General features: G+C 36.4%; 1 protein-coding gene across 1 annotated transcript in view; it reads left to right on the forward strand.

Annotated features, from left to right (window-relative positions):
• Positions 1-17,481, forward strand: part of CNTNAP2 (contactin associated protein-like 2) — a 972,464-nt gene that overhangs the window by 1,252 nt on the left and 953,731 nt on the right. The gene's annotated exons all lie outside the window — the stretch shown is intronic.

A 17,481-nucleotide genomic window follows, 5' to 3' on the forward strand; every position in this document is an offset into this window, starting at 1 on the left:
CAGTGAGCTCTGCAGTGCTCCTCAAGAAGCCATTCCCTTGGTCTGGCCACTGCTATCCAGCTGAAAAGGATTTCTGTCCCTCAGATGATCTTTGAAGGTGGTCCCACTGGGAGCTGGCCTTGCAGCGGAGAACCTCCAGCAGCCTCATCCCGCCTCCGGTCTTCCTCCCTCAGCCCCCTCCAAGTAGTTCCACTGGCTCCTCAAGGATTTCTTCTCGGATGTCTTCGGACTGCCGCTGGGCCAGCTCTGGCAGCTGGACACGGGAGGATGCCCCCTTTTATCCTTCCCTGGGGCATTGTGACTGCTGTGTTGCCAGGTGGTGGCACTGTGACATGGGGGTGACGGGCCCCCCCATGTGCAGCCCTGCCCGCCACCTCTCTGCCCAGCATCCTTTGGAGGAAGGCCTTTGGGGTGCTGGCCTCAAGGCAGTCCCTGTGCCCAGGAGGCCCAGGGGGCTGTCCCTGCCCTTGGTGGCCATGCACTGGGCACAGCTGCTGGCATTTGGCTCGCAAGGATGGACTTTGAGTTTTGAGTTACGTTTGAAAACAAACTGGTAGCCGGTGCATTTTAAAACCATGCTTTCCTCTTTGCAAAGGACCCTACAAGGTAAATGAATGAGGAAATAGCATGTCCTGAAATAATTAGCTATAGCTGTACTAGTTGCATTCCTGTACTGTCGTGTAACTAGCAACAGTCCAGACTGGAAGTAACAAATTCCTAGATAGTTGGACTGACTGCGACATCAAAAAGGAAAGGTCATGTCTTTCAGCCAGTGTCGATGGAAATTTTTTTGAAAGTGTAGGTGTTACTTGGCTTTCTTCTTTCTTTAACAATTCCTTGGCTTTTTCTTTTTTAACTATGGCCATTAATGGCCATCGATCTTGGTTTTATATCTCATCCCAAATGTTTTTCCTATGAACTCCTGTTACACAACAGGGCACATCAGTGTGATGGTTTTCAGTATAAAGCAAATACTGTTTGCAGTATTTGAGTGCAACAATTCTGCTCACACCCTCGTGTTCAGGTGGCCCAAAGTTCATTGTAGTGCTTGAAACACCTGACCAAACACATTCCACATATGTCTTCCTACTCTGAAGTCCTTTGACAGCCATGTTTCAGGCAGCTGATATAGACATGAAGATGAAAGTTTTAAAAATGTATTGTGCTTGGCCACCCTTGCCTGGTGCTTTTGGCTGGCTGGGACACAACTCGCTATGGAGGCATTAGCCAACATTCCTTCTGCTCCTAAAAAAGATCCTCCAGAGAGGGCCATTTCATTAGTGAGCAGCATGTTTGACATCATGTGAGTGCTCTTATAATATACACAATATTAGCAGCAATCTCTGAAGTGCAGTAGCGTTTTGAGTCCTGTGGCTTAGTTTTTGCGATTGCTTGTTTCGCGATTCCTGCTCCAGTGGCTTGTATGATGGGAAAGGCAGCAGGTGCATGAGAACATGTCCTGCCTTGTTTCATTCTGGACTTCTCCCTCTGATTATTTCTCATAGTGTTTCCTATAGGGACCACCTGTCCTTTTCATCCACATCTGTAAGTGTGAAACTGTTGGAAAAAATAATCCTAAAGCAATATAATTTTGGCAGTATGAGCTAGCAGAAGGCGGAAGTTAAATGGAAGGGAGTTAGGCACTTTTAATATCCAAATTCAGCAGCTCCATTAAGAAAACTTTTCTTAAAAAGTAAAGACAGGGGTCATAAGCGATGACTGTTAATTTCCACTGGCTAGATGTGATTTCATGCTCAATCTATCCACTTCACCGGGAGGTGCAAGTGTTTGGTACTTCCCTAAAGAGAGCCTGAAAGGACAAATTCATGCTGATGAGGAGACTATCCAGACCCTCCTTCCCTCCATGGGGCATCCGAAAGTCCTGTGCTGGTCCCTGCAGGGCTGTCGGGCTCTGAGTGAGCAGCGTCCACATGAGCAAACCCCGTGGGTACTCTGTGAAACTGGTCATGTTTTTCAGGGATTTGTATTGCCTGGAAAAAAAATGCTGATGTTTAGGAACATTTAAATTTGGATTTGGTCCCCCCATGTCTTTTCTATAAACCCAGAAAACAGACTAAGAAGGGGCAGGCAAACATGAGTCTCTGTCTCCTTTTTTTTAAATTATTTTTTTCTTCTTTTTTTTTTATTTAGGGAGTGATTTGCTGTTTTCTGGGCTACCACTTTGTTAGCATGCTTTAATTTTGCCTAGTCTCACTTCTTTTTTCACCTTAATCTTTCATTGCTCTTTTTCTCCTGTTCTCACCTACATGAAATGAAGCTTACAGCCTCCTGAATAACATTTCCAGTATAGGATGTCTCAGCAGGCAGAAAACAGGGAAAAATGTTATCATCTTCGTTAAGATTTCTCCCGTGATAAGGGACATCATTGTCTGTTGCTCATATTTTATGCCACCAAAGTAATGCATTTCTTCAAGCATTATTATTTTCTTTTCTTTTTTTACCAGTTGATATTTGAGGAAATATATAACATTAACAAACCAACATTTGAATACATATACTGCTGATTATTGCACCATATTTATATTACTTTTCTCAATATTAATTAACTAATAATGTAAAATGTATTGGCATTGCAGTGGAAGAAATATTTATAAATTGCATAACATTTCTTTAAGTTAATAGGCTTAAAAGATGATATTAAACTAATATTACTTTTTTAATTAACTAATAATGTAAAATGTAATTGCAGTGGAAGAAATATTTATAAATTGCATAACATTTCATTTCGTTAATAGGCTTAAAAGATGATATTAAACTAACTGACAATTCTAAGTATAGAAATTTGGCAAAAACTAATAGAACATTAACATTTAACTTCACAAAGAAATATATTTTTACTCATAATCTTGGGTTATTTAGTAAAATGTAGTCTCAGCTGACTTCTTTAGAAAGCGGGAAGGCATTAGGAACAATTTCATAAGGGTGCCATCTAGGAGATTATGCAATAGCTACTCCAGTAACTCAGAGTCAAACTATGACTGATATCCTGTGATTTTTTTTTTTCTCCATTAAAGTCAGTTACATGGTACTTCTTGTGCCATTCTCCAGGACCTATAGAAATAAGATATAATGCTGCTTGTCAGTTGCTGAATTTATCTGAGTGCTGGCCTCATGCTTACAACACACCCAGAAAGTTTTCATTTTTCATAAAAAGATCAAGACCTGCCAAAGAAGTACAAATTTGCAGTTGTAGTTACATGGCCTGAATAAAAATGAAAATAGAAATCAGTGCTCTTGAAAATCTGTGGTCTGGATTTTTTCAGGGTGTGTGTGTATCTAAATGTGTAAGGAAATACTACCACACTGAGCAGGATATTAAACAGAGATGGATAATAGCCAAGAATTTGGTTTCTAAGAAAAAATGTATGGAATATCAATAAAAAAGGAACATATTTTCATGTAGGTAACATTACTTAGTCAGTCATCCATAATACCAGTCATTTCCAGCAAAATATCCTTTGAAGTATCTAGTGCATTGACTAACTTTTCATGGATGAATATAATTTTCCTTTAAAAAAAAAAATCTAAAGAGAAGTCGTTCCAACTGGGGAATCTTCAGGAGCCAGTTCAAATCCAGTTACCTAAACTGAGCATCTGATATACCATCCAGAATAGAAATACGGTAAGTAAAGCTGGCCCAGTAGCTAAGATGATAGCTAAGATAGCATTTGGGATTGGGAGTCCAAGTCAAAGTTGCGATGGCTATTTTTATAGTAATAAATTAAACAGGGCCAAGGACTGATTTCTGGCCCTTAAACCAGATGACATAGCTGGGATGCATCCATGCTACATGACACATGGTTTTAAGGCCCTGAAACACAATAATTATTTTCAATTTGTTGGGGGGGGAGGGGCGTCGTGTTTGGTTAGGGGTGGTTTTGTTTGTTTGTTTTTCTGCCAATTGAAGATGTTGGTGAAAATGGCTCTAAAATGTATTCCTATAAACAGACCTTACAGCCAAAGATAAATTTTCTCCAAGTTCATTTGTCATGGATATGATACAGAATTTCCAGGTTTAGATCTGCACAGAAAAAGGTATTGGAGAAGGTGTGTATTCAAGAGTACAACAGGATGACATGGTTGAAATTGTTTGCAAAGAAGAAAGATTCTCTGACACCTTCTCTAGAGATAACTTCATAGTCATAGCCAACATTTGTAACAGTGTAAATTAAGTGGCTTTAAAAAATATCCATTTTAGTTGTAGCAAAAGTTATTAGCTATACACTATGTACAATTACTTCTGCAGTCAACTGTTACTTAGTTCAGAAAAAAGCGGTGTTCAGTGGGGGACAAAAAGAACATCTTATATAACTTGTTTTTTGGTTTATTGCATTTACACATATGTACAATTACTTCTGCAGTCAACTGTTACTTAGTTCAGAAAAAAGCGGTGTTCAGTGGGGGACAAAAAGAACATCTTATATAACTTGTTTTTTGGTTTATTGCATTTACACATTGCTTTTGGAGTCCTCAGGGTAAAAAATACCACATAATTTCATAATTATATATGTTACTACCATCATTATTTGAGGAGATGAAACTACTCTATGAGCAGGGAAAGTATGTTAATAATCTTTCTAATTTATATAAAGATTCTTTGTATTATAAATCACTTTTTGTTATTTTATATCTGCTATCCTCATTGCATTTACACATTGCTTTTGGAGTCCTCAGGGTAAAAAATACCACATAATTTCATAGTTATATATGTTACTACCATCATTATTTGAGGAGATGAAACTACTCTATGAGCAGGGAAAGTATGTTAATAATCTTTCTAATTTATATAAAGATTCTTTGTATTATAAATCACTTTTTGTTATTTTATATCTGCTATCCTCTAGCATTTAATCCAGATTCAGGAATATTACTAATCATCTATTGGCATAATATTAAGCATTCAAATTTCTTCCAGTGTATATGAGTTAAAATACTTTCTGCAAGTGTTGTATCCCTAGACTAACTGTACTTGCTATGAGCCTCAAGCACTTCTATGATGTTTATACATTAGTTTAGAGAGTATCCTGTATGCTTAAGAAGGAATCACGTCTATTTAATGCAAATATAAAACTCAGAACTGAAGAGATTATTATTTGGAAGTTGGATTCAGTTAAAAGAGCAATAAAAACTGGATGCAGACTTGCAAATAAAAGTTTTAATGATCTTGCAGAGGATTAAATTGTAACCAGTGAAATCATAAACAAAGCCATATTTTTATCTTGCTTAAAGGTAAAATAAACTAAGAGTTTCAGTTACAAGGAAAAAAAAAGGCTATATTCTTTTTTTGCTGACACTATCACCCATCAATAGTGTTGACTTCAGTGTATATGAAAAAGCTGGAGGTAACCTTGTAAGGAAGACCTTTAATCATTTTAGGTTTTAGCATGGAAACCAGTGTCCCTTTCTAAAGCTGTATAAATAATAGCATTTTGGGTTACCCAGATAAAATGAAAAAGAGGAAGTACACAGTTTCTAGCTTCCCTGTCCTCCTCTTCAAAAAAACTGCCCCCAAAACCAACAAAAACCCCCAGAGACTTCAACAAACAAAATTGTATATTTCAAATATTATTGGAAATCTTCCTGGAATAATGATTTTTCAGTTTTATGGTTAAAATTGAATTATAGGTAGATCTGTTTACACTCAAAAGGAGAATTCTTTCCACTACAACACAAAACATTTCTGGCTAAAATTAAATACAACTAATCTACTTTTTTTTTTTTTAAATCTTATTCTGCAATCCCTCCTTAAAATCATAATAAAATTTGTATTTTAAGTATCAGAAAATCATAACATTTTAGAAATTCTTCAACACTGAACACATTTAGTATGTTAATGAGCTCTACCTTTGATGATATTACTGGATATTTTTTACCAGTATTCTGAAACTCCTGTTACTTGGGCAGAACAGATGCATGAAACTGCAATTACCTTTTCATTAAAGGTGTCAAGAGAGATGCTTTTCTTGTGAGGTTTAGGGATATCTGCATCCAATCCTTTGCACTGTTCATGCTCACACCACTGGACTGATATTTTGCCATTCCCAACCCAATTAGTTAATTTGTCCCATAAATAATAATAGCCATAGATTTTTTTTATTTTTCTCCTGCTGTGAATATCACAATAAAGGTACCAGTGGATAGATACAATTTGTAGTTACTTACACCGGGTAATTGTATCTTTAGCTTATTCTTAAAAACTTAGCATTCTTCTACTTTTATTACTTTGGTTTGGAGTGATTTTTGTGATTTGTCACGGTACATTTCTTTGTCATTTTGACAGTCACGATGAAATCTCTTATTTTTGGAGTGTAAAAGAAAAAGGATTTTTTCAGAGTTGCAGCAGAGTTTAAGTAATGATAAGCATGTGGTGAAAATAAATATCTGAAAATGTTACAGGTGACCATTACTGAGAAATTGTTTGCCTTTTTTTCTCTTTTTTCCAACATGTGGAAATATGTTGTGTGTATATATATATATATATGCTGTATTTCTTCATCCTTTTAACATTACGTGCTCATTCCTTCTGTCCAGACTGTCTGGATGAGTCTTCCTTGAGATTCTGTTTGCATTTTATTCACTCACAGGCTACCGCTGAATGATACATGTGCTCTCTTTTCCCCAGTGGCTCTGTAGCAAGTAGGACATCTGCCTCTGTAGCATTTGCCTTCGTATTATGCTAAATATCTCTCAGAATGGAGCCATGAATGGGTGTCAAACTGGGATGTCCTGCAAGGCAAACCGAAACCTTGAGAGGCTGCCACTGGCTCATGCAGAGACTTCGTAATTGAATGTTCTACATCATTTCACCCATTTGCAAAGGCTTACTTGTAACAGTTTACATGGTAATTTAAAATATTGGTGGAGGGTGAGGCATTTGCAAACTGGGCGAAAGGGGCTGCTCGAAACATGTCTTTGTTAGGAAGGTCTAGAGCTTGTGTCAGTGATTACAACACTGCCCTCCAGCAGGAAGACCAAATTACAGAGTCGTCTTCTTCAGGCAAAAATCAGCAATATCAATAAGCATAGTGTGTCCAGAGTTCCTTCGCATTAGGGGTAGCACAAACTGTACAGAATATCTGAAATGATGTGAATTTCTGTCACTGTAGTGGCAAAAAGGTAAAAGATAAGTGAGCATTTAGGTGAGAAACACATGCTCTGTAGAATGAGGTAGATATTGATGTCTGGGGTAAGAATCATACAGATAAGATCTCAGATGTTTATAAAAGAAGCTTGGGGATATTAGCTTGGTTATAGGGACTTGTGGTTGCTCTGAGGTATCCTGTCTTTGGTTATAGGTGATTATAGGCATGGGTAGGTGCTACTATGCCTCAAATCAGATGAGATGATGAGGAGTGACTGCAAAAACAGGTGCAGGATACCTAGAAAGAAGCTGTGGTGCTGTGTGGCACCTCAAGCTTGTATAGGTTGCCAAGACCAAGGTAGTGCAGTGAAAGAGGAAAGCCAAGGGAGAGTGGACTGTATCTCCTAGCTCCGCAGCCACTTTGCCTTCATTGTCCTTCGGTCACTAAAGTGGGGATAGCTGGTGCTGGCACTGTATTTAGTTCTCTTATTCATGCTTTAGATTAGACAAGAAGAGGTGGGAGAGGAGCAAGGACAAGCATGAGGTGTGTACTGAGGTTTTTGAGTCTACCCCGGCTACTAGTGTGGGCTGGCCCTACTAGTTCAGTTTGGCAGTGGAGGATGGTAGTTGGCATACTGGGCAGCATAGCCACCATAGTCTCTCTATGGGTATTGATACAGCTCCTGTAGACAAAAGGATTTAAGAGATCAATGATGATGTTTTCATTATAGTTGGATCCCTTTATGGTCAATGAGAAGAGGGAGACAGAGAGTGTCTTCCAGGTGCTGACCTGGAACCCCAAAATGAGGTTTCCGTTTGCATCTCTAGAGATCTTAAGAGCAGACTTATCTCCTAATTTGGGTGTCTGAAGTTGAACCTCATCAAAATCCATCCCTCCTCTTTCTGGTGCCAGTCCTTTTCTACATCCTTAGGTACTCTTGTGATGCCAGAAGCAAGTCTGCCAGTGGTGTCTCTTGGGCTCTGAAAATATTTTTTTTCCCTCCAAATTTCTCTCCCTCTCTCATGCATAAGTTTCTATATTTAATCTTTTTGACATTTAGAGAGTACAGTGGTCAGAATATTAACCCAAAACTGATCTCAGCTGTCATCACATTGGCAAGTTCTGGTGTTCTTAATGGTTTGGAAGGGAACAGTTTTCAATGTTGTCTAAATAATGTGGCTACTTGATTATTTGTATAAATAGAGCCCTGCATGGAGGAAACTTCTTCATCTCTGTTTCACCTCAAGCTTCTCTTTTATTGTATAACCTCGTCTGTAATACAAAGGAAGGAAGAGGGCTATAATCCTTGGTAGATCAAAGATGAGAAAAGACACAGTCTTTGTACTCACTATCAAGTCCATTTTTAATAATAGATTAGCTAAGAAGCTTGAGGTGGTTTACTTTTTTAGCTGAGAGCTGGCAAATAGTCATCACCTCTTCATGTAACCATACGATTATGCATTTATGTCATTGTGCCTGTATAAAAGTATGAATGTTAAAGTTCCATATTTCCAGGCCAAGTCTTTGGATCATGTAAATTATTTCATTCCTTTAAGGCCAGTGAACTATTGTTGAGGCACAAAGATTCGGACAAATTATCTAAGAGAAGCATCTAGTGTTGCTATACTTAATTTATGGTATTTCTATAGGTTGTGGTGATTGCACTGTAGCGGGTAGAGAGATCAATGTACCGGTATGTGATTTAGCAATAAGTGTGTAAGAGATGTGGATTTATTTCTCTTCATATCTTTAAAAACTTTGAAATGAATGCTGATTTCAGCATTACTGCTCCACTCAAGGCCTCAGGCAATTACTTTTTAATCAGTATTTGAAGAACTCCTTTTTCACCTTAAGAAACATTTTTATGAATGTGGAAATGTGCATGGTTTCTCCAGGCAATAAAAAGCCATTAGAATGGGGAGTGAGGGGCGGTGGGGGGTGGGGTAACAATTCTGACAACTCCAAGGAAACTTAATTTATAGAAACTTAATTTATACAAGCTGATAGGAACTCCTACAGTGATGCTTTACACAGGGAGAAATTTTGCTTGTGAACCAAAATCGCAGACTAGTAAAAGAAGTCTGCTAATCAGCCCAGCATTAAAGATGATATGATCTAATGTAGTCCTGTGAGCACATATATTCCCACATGGAATCCCAAATCAGTTCAGATTTGTATAATACATGTACATGTAGTGCATAGATTATGGATTTCTGTAAAATACAACAGTATAAGTCTGTTATGATAGAATGATATATTACAAGATTGAGCTCTAAATAATCCCATATTTTGCTTTGCAATTAAAAACAAATTATATGACTTTACCTGTATTTTTCATACTAACACAGGGATTTTCTGCGGTGGATGGGAGATTTAAAATGTTCTAGCCAAAAATAAGATCCGTAGACTATGTAAAAACAAACATCTTCAGTTGCTCAGTAGGATACAGAATTTACCCATTTAATAGAAGAGAACATTACATAAACATAAAAATCAATAAACAACTTGTTAACCTCAGGCACTTGCAGGGAAAAAACAGGAGAAAGATAACCCATGCACTCTGCTTTGAAACCAAGCAAATCCAAAGTACATTGAACCAAGATGTGAAAAGAACTGTGGGAAATATTATCCTATGTGGCTAAGGTCCTTTAATCTAGCATTTTCTTGTTATATTAGTTTACACTTTAATAAAAAGTAATTGTAAAGAATATTTATCAAAAATTAAATATTTTAACTCCAATTTCCTAATATATTAAGTTCTCAAAGTTATTAGACATTAAACATGAGGGTATGTACTTCAGTGTTTTTCATTATGCTTTGTCATTATGCTACATGAAGCTTTGTATTTAATTTGTCACACATTTGTATAATTATTATAATTTTAATTGTTAACAGAGTGATATTTTTCCCTGGGGAAAAGAAAGCCATCTTTTCAAATTCTAGCAGCTTAGGCTAACCAAATCTAAGATAAGATACAAAGCCAACAAAGCTGTCTAGTTTCTTTAACACCAGATAGATTGATTTAAAATTACAACTCTTGAATATGATTATATAATTTGGTAGGATAAATATTTGAGATTATTTCCTGTGCAGTATGGAAAAGAGCATTTATAGTCATGTATCTCTAAAGTGATACAATCTACAGGCACTGTAGAGAGCTGTATCAAATGTCAAGCAGAGTGATTTAAAAAAAAAAAAAGGCAAAAGAAAGCCCTAAAGATCCTGACTTCACATTATGCAAGATTAGAATAGTGTTGACAGTTTAAAATTTAACTTCAACAATACTAAGACTTTGAGCAAGGAGACTTGTTTTCAAAGCTGTCTTGTTTCCTAGCTGGTCTTCACCTGATGTGTAACCCCTGGTTCCTTCACCATGAAATAGAGAACAACTGTCCAGATCTCCTTTATGAAGTATTGTGAAAGAAAATCTATAATGAAAAGAGCCTTATGAAGGAGTAATGTTTTATAGTAACTCTTAGTTTAAATTCCATTTTCTGTTAGTGCTACCAGAAGTTGAAAGAACCATAACACAACACGAAGAGGCAAATAAAAGGTCTTGGGGTAGAGAAGAGGACTAGTCAGGAAAAGACACTTGACTTGAGAATTCTCTTCTCCTTCCCTGACTTAAATCTGTCTATCACCAAATCCAGCTTTGAGATATTTTTGTGCTGCAGTTTTCAATGAAGATTGAGAGAGATGACCATGATGAAGGAGGATTATGGATAGAGTATGACTTCTTATATCTAACTGGTTAGAAGCTCAGTTTTTCTTTTAGGTTTTGTTTTTTTTTTTTTAATTGCTATATGAATGCTTTTGAATTTAACACGTTTGTTTTAAATAGAAATAAACCATTAAAAAAGTTGTCTTGAACTGAAAATCAGTGATTAAGCTTGCTGGGAGTACATAAAAAGGATTTTATAATTAAAAACAACACTTTTCCAATCAGAAATTTTCAACAGGAAAAGATTTGTAGATTTTGCCTACAAATTCTTATAGTCTATATTGAATATTCAGGGGGAAGCAGGAGAGTGGCAGTGTGAACTCAGTTAAAATGCTTTGTGCTTTATCCAGTGACCAAAATATCAAATTAATTCTCCCTTTAAGTCATGGTCTGCACTTGCAGAGCAGTCAGCCTTCTCTTTTTTCCTGTGGGCTGGACTCCATGCAGGTTTCATCATTCTATAGTGAATGCTCTGAGGGATTTGTGGGGTGTATTTTATAGGACATAGTCTGATTGGTAGCCTGGCCTATAAGGGAACAGATCTGGGAATATGGATCTGAAAACATGTTTTTTGCAAGGCAATATTCTTCTATAGAAAAAAAAAAAAATCAACTGAAATAGTGTGATCACTTCAGTGAAATAAAAAAAAAAAAATCAACTGAAATAGTTTGATCACTTCAGTGAAATAAAATAAAGCAGTTCAGCTTGAGAAATGTCATTTCAATTGAGTTGTTTTGACTGGAACTGTTTGAAATTTTCTGTTTTGTCATTTTCAAAATTATATTCTTATGAATTTGCATTCTGGTATTTCTATTTTTTTAAATACTTTCCTTTTTCACTCCACTTTTGGGTAGAAATAAACAAGTTCTGAAGTACTATTCCACCAAATGCTTTCAGTCAGTTATCAAAGACTTTTTATTTGATCAACACAAAAGCTTTCTTTGGCAGTTCTACATAAAATAGCAGCTGCCAAGGTACAACAGAAGAGTTGCTATCAGCATCAATTATTGCCATTAGCACATCTCTCAGAGATCCTACATTTTTTGAGATCCGAGATTCTTGTCTGTTGCTTTTCAGCAAAGACAGGTAGCAGATAGCTGTGTATTCTCAAAACTTGCTTTTCCAAGCTCATCTTTGCTGCTTTTTTTATTAAAGCAGTAGAAGAAATTATTTAGAGTTACTCAGAAGGGGATAATAGAAAAAAACCCACATTTTTAATAGTAATATCAAATTGATGCTATTATATGACCTGTTTGCTGGCTATATTGCTTCAGCCAAGGGCTGTTTGTTTTTTCCTCATGCAACTTACCCCTTCACTGAAGTAATGGCAAATCATATTTAGCAAAGAAATTGTGTCAAAATTACTAAAGAAAGCCAACATAGAAATTTGTTTTATTCTCATTTCTTGAGAGTTGCAATACGTAAAACAGAATAAACACTCTCGGTGTTTTTGGAAAGTGCCTTTGGTATCCTGATCTTGAAAAGTCTTACAGTTTCACACATTGAAGTTAGTACATAGAATTCACTGTAAGTAGTATTATCTGTAAAAGCTACTGATTGATTTGCATGAATTCAAATTTACATATGAAATATGGACCAATGTACAACATAGGTATGGAAGGTGTGAATTTTGAACATCACTGTTAAGTGCAGCCATGTCATTGGGAGTCCTGAGCTATCTCTGTAAGGATATTATTCTAAAAATAGGAGTGGCAGCAGAGGCAAAGGTAGATATATAATACAGGTGTCACAATGTTTCATCCTAGTTATTCAAATCAGAAATATAGCTTGGTTCCTAAACAAATACAGCATCTCTGTACCTTCCCAATGAAAGTACCCTGTCCTTTGTTTTTGATTGCAGGTATATGAAAAGAGTAGCCAAAATCATTAATGGAGAGTAAGAAACATGTTTAATTCTAAACAGGTCTAAACAGAAGAAAGTTTCAAAAAAGAGGTAATTGAGTTGAATCCCATTAGTAATTCAGCTGTGTGCTGTCAGATCCTAGTAGTGAATTCCACCTGCAAAAGTGTCTTTATTCTCAATATTCAACACACTGAGATACTACCAGAGGCTAAAAGCATGAAAACAATCCTATCTTATTCGTGGTAGTGCTGCACTTGCATCTCATGAGTTACATATTGAATGATGAGAGGCTTTTTATCAGTCATACAGCAAGTAGAAAACAGCAAAATAATTTTTCATTTTCTTCAAAAGATGGTTTTTCATGCACACAGTTCTAGAACTTCAAGTACTTACCCTCACACTTTCATCCAGAAACAGTATCAGCACAAACAAAGAATGCGTTATCGAAGCAGCCATTCATAATAACAAATCCATTAGAAATTTCAAACTACCTACCAAAAAGATCAGACAATAACCATTCAGGATGTGACTTGGGCTGGGGAAGAGTGATGAATAGGGGAGGAAGGTGTCCTGATTTCAGCTGGGATAGAGTTAATTTTCTTCCTAGTAGCTGCTATAGTGCTGTTTTGGATTTAGGATGGGAATAATGTTGATAACACACTGATGGTTTAGATGTTGCTGAGCAGTGCTTACACTAAGTCAGGGATTTTTCAGCTTCTCATACTGCCCTGCCAGTGAGGAGGCTGGAGGTACACAAGAATCTGGGAGGGGACACAGCCAGGACAGCTGACCCAAGCTGGCCAAAGGGCTATTCCATACCATAGGACATCATGCTGGGAAAAAAAAAACAAATGGAGGGAGTTGACCAGGGGGGCGTGGCCACTGCTCGGGAACTGTTTGGGCATCGGTCAGCGGGTGATGAGCAATTGCATTGTGCATCACTTGTTTTGTACTTTCTTTTATCATTATTATTATTTTCCCTTCCTTTTCTGTCCTATTAAATTGTCTTTATCTCAACCCACAAGTTTTACCTTTTTTCCGATTCTCTCCCCCATCCCACTCGGGGTGGGGGAGGGGGGTGAGTGAATGGCTGTGTGGTGTTTAACTGCCTGCTGGGTTAAACCACAACAGAAGGTAAAACCTTATGCATTTGGCAGGAGATGGAAGAAATCACGCAAGGAAGGATTTTTCATGAATGTGGTTTTCCTTAATCTGTGAGCAAAAGGTGTGAGTAGTATCCTCAAGTGCAAATAGTGTCACTTTAAGGTGGCATACTCTGTCTATACACTTTGGGTTATCTGAGGTTGTCACTAATAAAGACAAAATGCTTTTATCTAGAAAAAATACAGAATCCAGGTAGACTATGAAAATCCCATGCAATTCTTTAGAAAACTTAAGAGTAGTTAGCTTTGTTCCCAGTGTTTTCATGGTCAATCCTATACTTCCCTGCTGCTTCATTAATGGTGTGGTAAACAGGAAAATAGAGGAAAGCTATCTGGTTAGTCATTCTCTGCTTTGGCCTAAACAAAGCTCCTCTGCTTTCAAAGTTTTGCAGAGGATGGGAATATAATACCTGTAGAAGTCTTCTATCTTAAAACCAAGATACATCTGCTTAAAATGATATAATGTCAGAAGGCGTTACTAGCAAGGTCGATCTTTGGTGAATGAGACCTTTAAAAAGAAGTTTACCTAAGTCAAGGTCTTCTTGCCAAAGGATGACAAGGAATTTGTAGCTGTCGATGTATTTTACTTGTGGCATGATATTGAGCTCTAGCAGAGGAAGAATGTTAATTTATATTAAACAACAACAAAACAAAACAAAAATGCAGCAAACCACAAGTCTTTGCAAGAACTGGTTAGATTTGATTAATTTTTTGTTTCTGAAATATAGTAATTCTTTTCTGACATCATTGAAGAGTCAATTCATCAGAGTCAATAATCTATTTTTGTTCTAAAATCCCTCAACATCTACTTTATACTGCATTAATATAGACAGAAATTTAAAACTGAAGATGATTGAAAACATTCTGGATTTTTTTCTTCATGTAAATCTAGGGATCTGAAACTTTATTTCTAATACGAGATTGGAAAAAGTTCTTTAAACACTCAGTTTTCCCGAAGGCAATATTGTTTCTTACCCATTCTTACTGGTAGCTTATCAGCTGTAATTACCACATTGTAAGATTTAGTCTGTCTTGTCTCTGTGATAAACGTGTTACCACCAAGGCTATATCTAACATACCAAACCTTTGGATGCTGATGGTTAATTTTGCCTGCACATTATTGGATATTGAGGAAAGCTTGAGTAAAGTCTCTCTTTGTAGAGAAAATAAAATGGGTGTTTTGTAAATGAAGCGTTCTTATAAAGTTTGAGAAAAATCTGTACTTGGAAGATGTCTTTGCACTACCCGCTGCTGATCCTTTAGGGATAGCTCTAGTGTTCTGATCTGAAGCGCTTGGCGCTGTTTTTTCCGAGCTGTCGGAAAAAATATCTAAGAGATGCTTTCTCTTAGAAACACATGGAAATTGAGTTTATCCATTTTCAGTTTAGTCAGCATTTACCCATTTTCACTATTCAGTATCTGGAAATGAAGAGCTGGAATTATGGGGTTCTTTTATTTTAACTTTACAAAATACGTGATTTGGCCACTTTTTTATTTATCTTATCAGTGCTTTGTCTACTGGCCATAGATAGAACTAACTTTTTACAGGAAATTGAGAATCTTGAGTGTGTAATTATATCAGAATCCTACAGTAATAAAGAAACATAGTAGTAACGTGTTTCAAAGGATTATTAATTTGATTCCTTTTTCCTCCCTGTCTCTGTTCTCTCTTTCTTGTTGCTGGAACTCTGATGTTAGTTCTTAGAAAACTCTGAGGAGTGTGCTCTGCTTCTTAGGTGATACTTAAATTTGTGTTTAAAATGTAACACTTCTCCACATAGTCTTGAGCAACTTTAATTTATATCCACACGACTACCGACCGATATGCAGTACCGTGGCACTCTTTTCTGTTCTTTTGTCTCATTCTTCTCCCTCAGCATTTGAATATTTATAGAAAACTGTTGGATATTATTGACATATATTGTGAAATTGAGGATCATCATATCCGTCTTCCATGCAAACTCTTGAAAAGGAAAATGAATTTCTTACAGATTGTGATCCTGCCCTCTTTTGTACAGTTTGGCATGAAATTTCATCACATAGCTTTTCCTGTTCAGCTTGTAACCTGAATATAGATCATCAGATACATAGATTTCTTCATGAGCAAACATTTCTTTTTAACCTAAACTGTACTAAGTGAAAGGTCAGATAAAAGTCACAACAGGATTAAAGAAGAATATGTGTGGCACTGTGTGCAGGTCTAACAGACTGCTGAGAGAAGCAAGTGGCTTTCATGGTATCCTGGCAACTACATCCAGTGGATCAAGTGGGTTGTCAGTCAAATATTGGAAGGTTTATAATTTGATTTTTAAAAAATATGTATTCTGAAGGCTATCAAAAGATTTTCATGAGGGGATCAGGAAGCTATATTATTTAAAATTCATAGTAGTACTTGGTATATCCTTTTTTCCTGTGTTTCTCTTGTTTGTTCTAACAGGAATATAATTACCATCCTAAAAGACAGAAGAAAACAGAAAATGTTTGGTTTTTCTTTTTTTCCACATTAATTTGCATTTTGGGTTTGCATCTATTTAGGCTGTTGGTTGAATTACTACTTGCAGCCAGCTTTATTTGAACAATAATTTCATAAGATTAGAGCAAAACCAACAGTTTAAAAGCACACTCTAAATATTTACAGGTAGAGTTTTAAGAACATTTGTACAATTTATAACACTATTTGCTTGACTACACTCAGACTTTTTACAGAAATTAGCTGAAAATTATTTTGAGATATGTATTTTGGTATTTCAGTGTGTATATAAAATAAACAACTACTAATATGTGTATAAATTTGTTAAACATATAATGTACCAAGAGTGTAATTTTCAGGCCTTCTGGGTAGCTACCTCTCATTACTTTAGTTGAGGGGTTTTTGTGCTTCCTAATTCTTAACATCAAGCACAGGTTAGAGGAAGAAAGAGAATTTTCCTGACACCTCCTTAGGACAATCCCATTTCAAACTCAAGCCAACAGTATTATGTGCTCTTCACAGTCACTGTTTCTCTGTGGAAAAAATATGATGATCAACTTACAATACATAGTGCTTTAAAAAGTATCAAATATGCTTGAATATGGAAAGTATGCAATTAGGCTGGAAGAACATCCATGTGTTTGAACATGGACAAAGTAAGCTACCTTCCTGTCATGCATTGTTTTTTTTATATATAGCTATACTTCCAGGGGTTTCCTTGCTTCTCTTTGTGTGGAATGATGAATGTATTAGGCTCCAAGACACCAACAAAAGAAAGTACTTTCAAACTATAATGGTTTCTAGGAATTGACAGAAAAACAATCCAATCCAAACCAAAAAAACCCAGCTAAACTATTATAACTTTCCCTGCTACTTCCTGTGGAAATACTGCTGTGATGGAGAATCCAACATGCTTTTCCACCTTGTGATGCTTTGAACAGAGGTGTTCTACTGCATGAGGAAATCTGTCCTCTTGAGGAAAATAATGACTTAAAGAAGCATGGTCTGCTCTTTGTTAGAAGGAATGGCTTTCAATGTCTTAAAGCCTTATTTTCAGCTTATAGCTTGTTTTCATTACTGCTCAAAATTGGCAGATTGGAAGAAGGTAAACAGAAATTGATTAGTTTTACAACAAATATTTATTTAAACTCTAGCTGGAA

The sequence above is a fragment of the Aptenodytes forsteri genome, unplaced genomic scaffold, assembly GCF_000699145.1.
Source record: "Aptenodytes forsteri isolate BGI_AS27 unplaced genomic scaffold, ASM69914v1 Scaffold282, whole genome shotgun sequence".
Lineage (NCBI taxonomy): Eukaryota > Metazoa > Chordata > Aves > Sphenisciformes > Spheniscidae > Aptenodytes > Aptenodytes forsteri.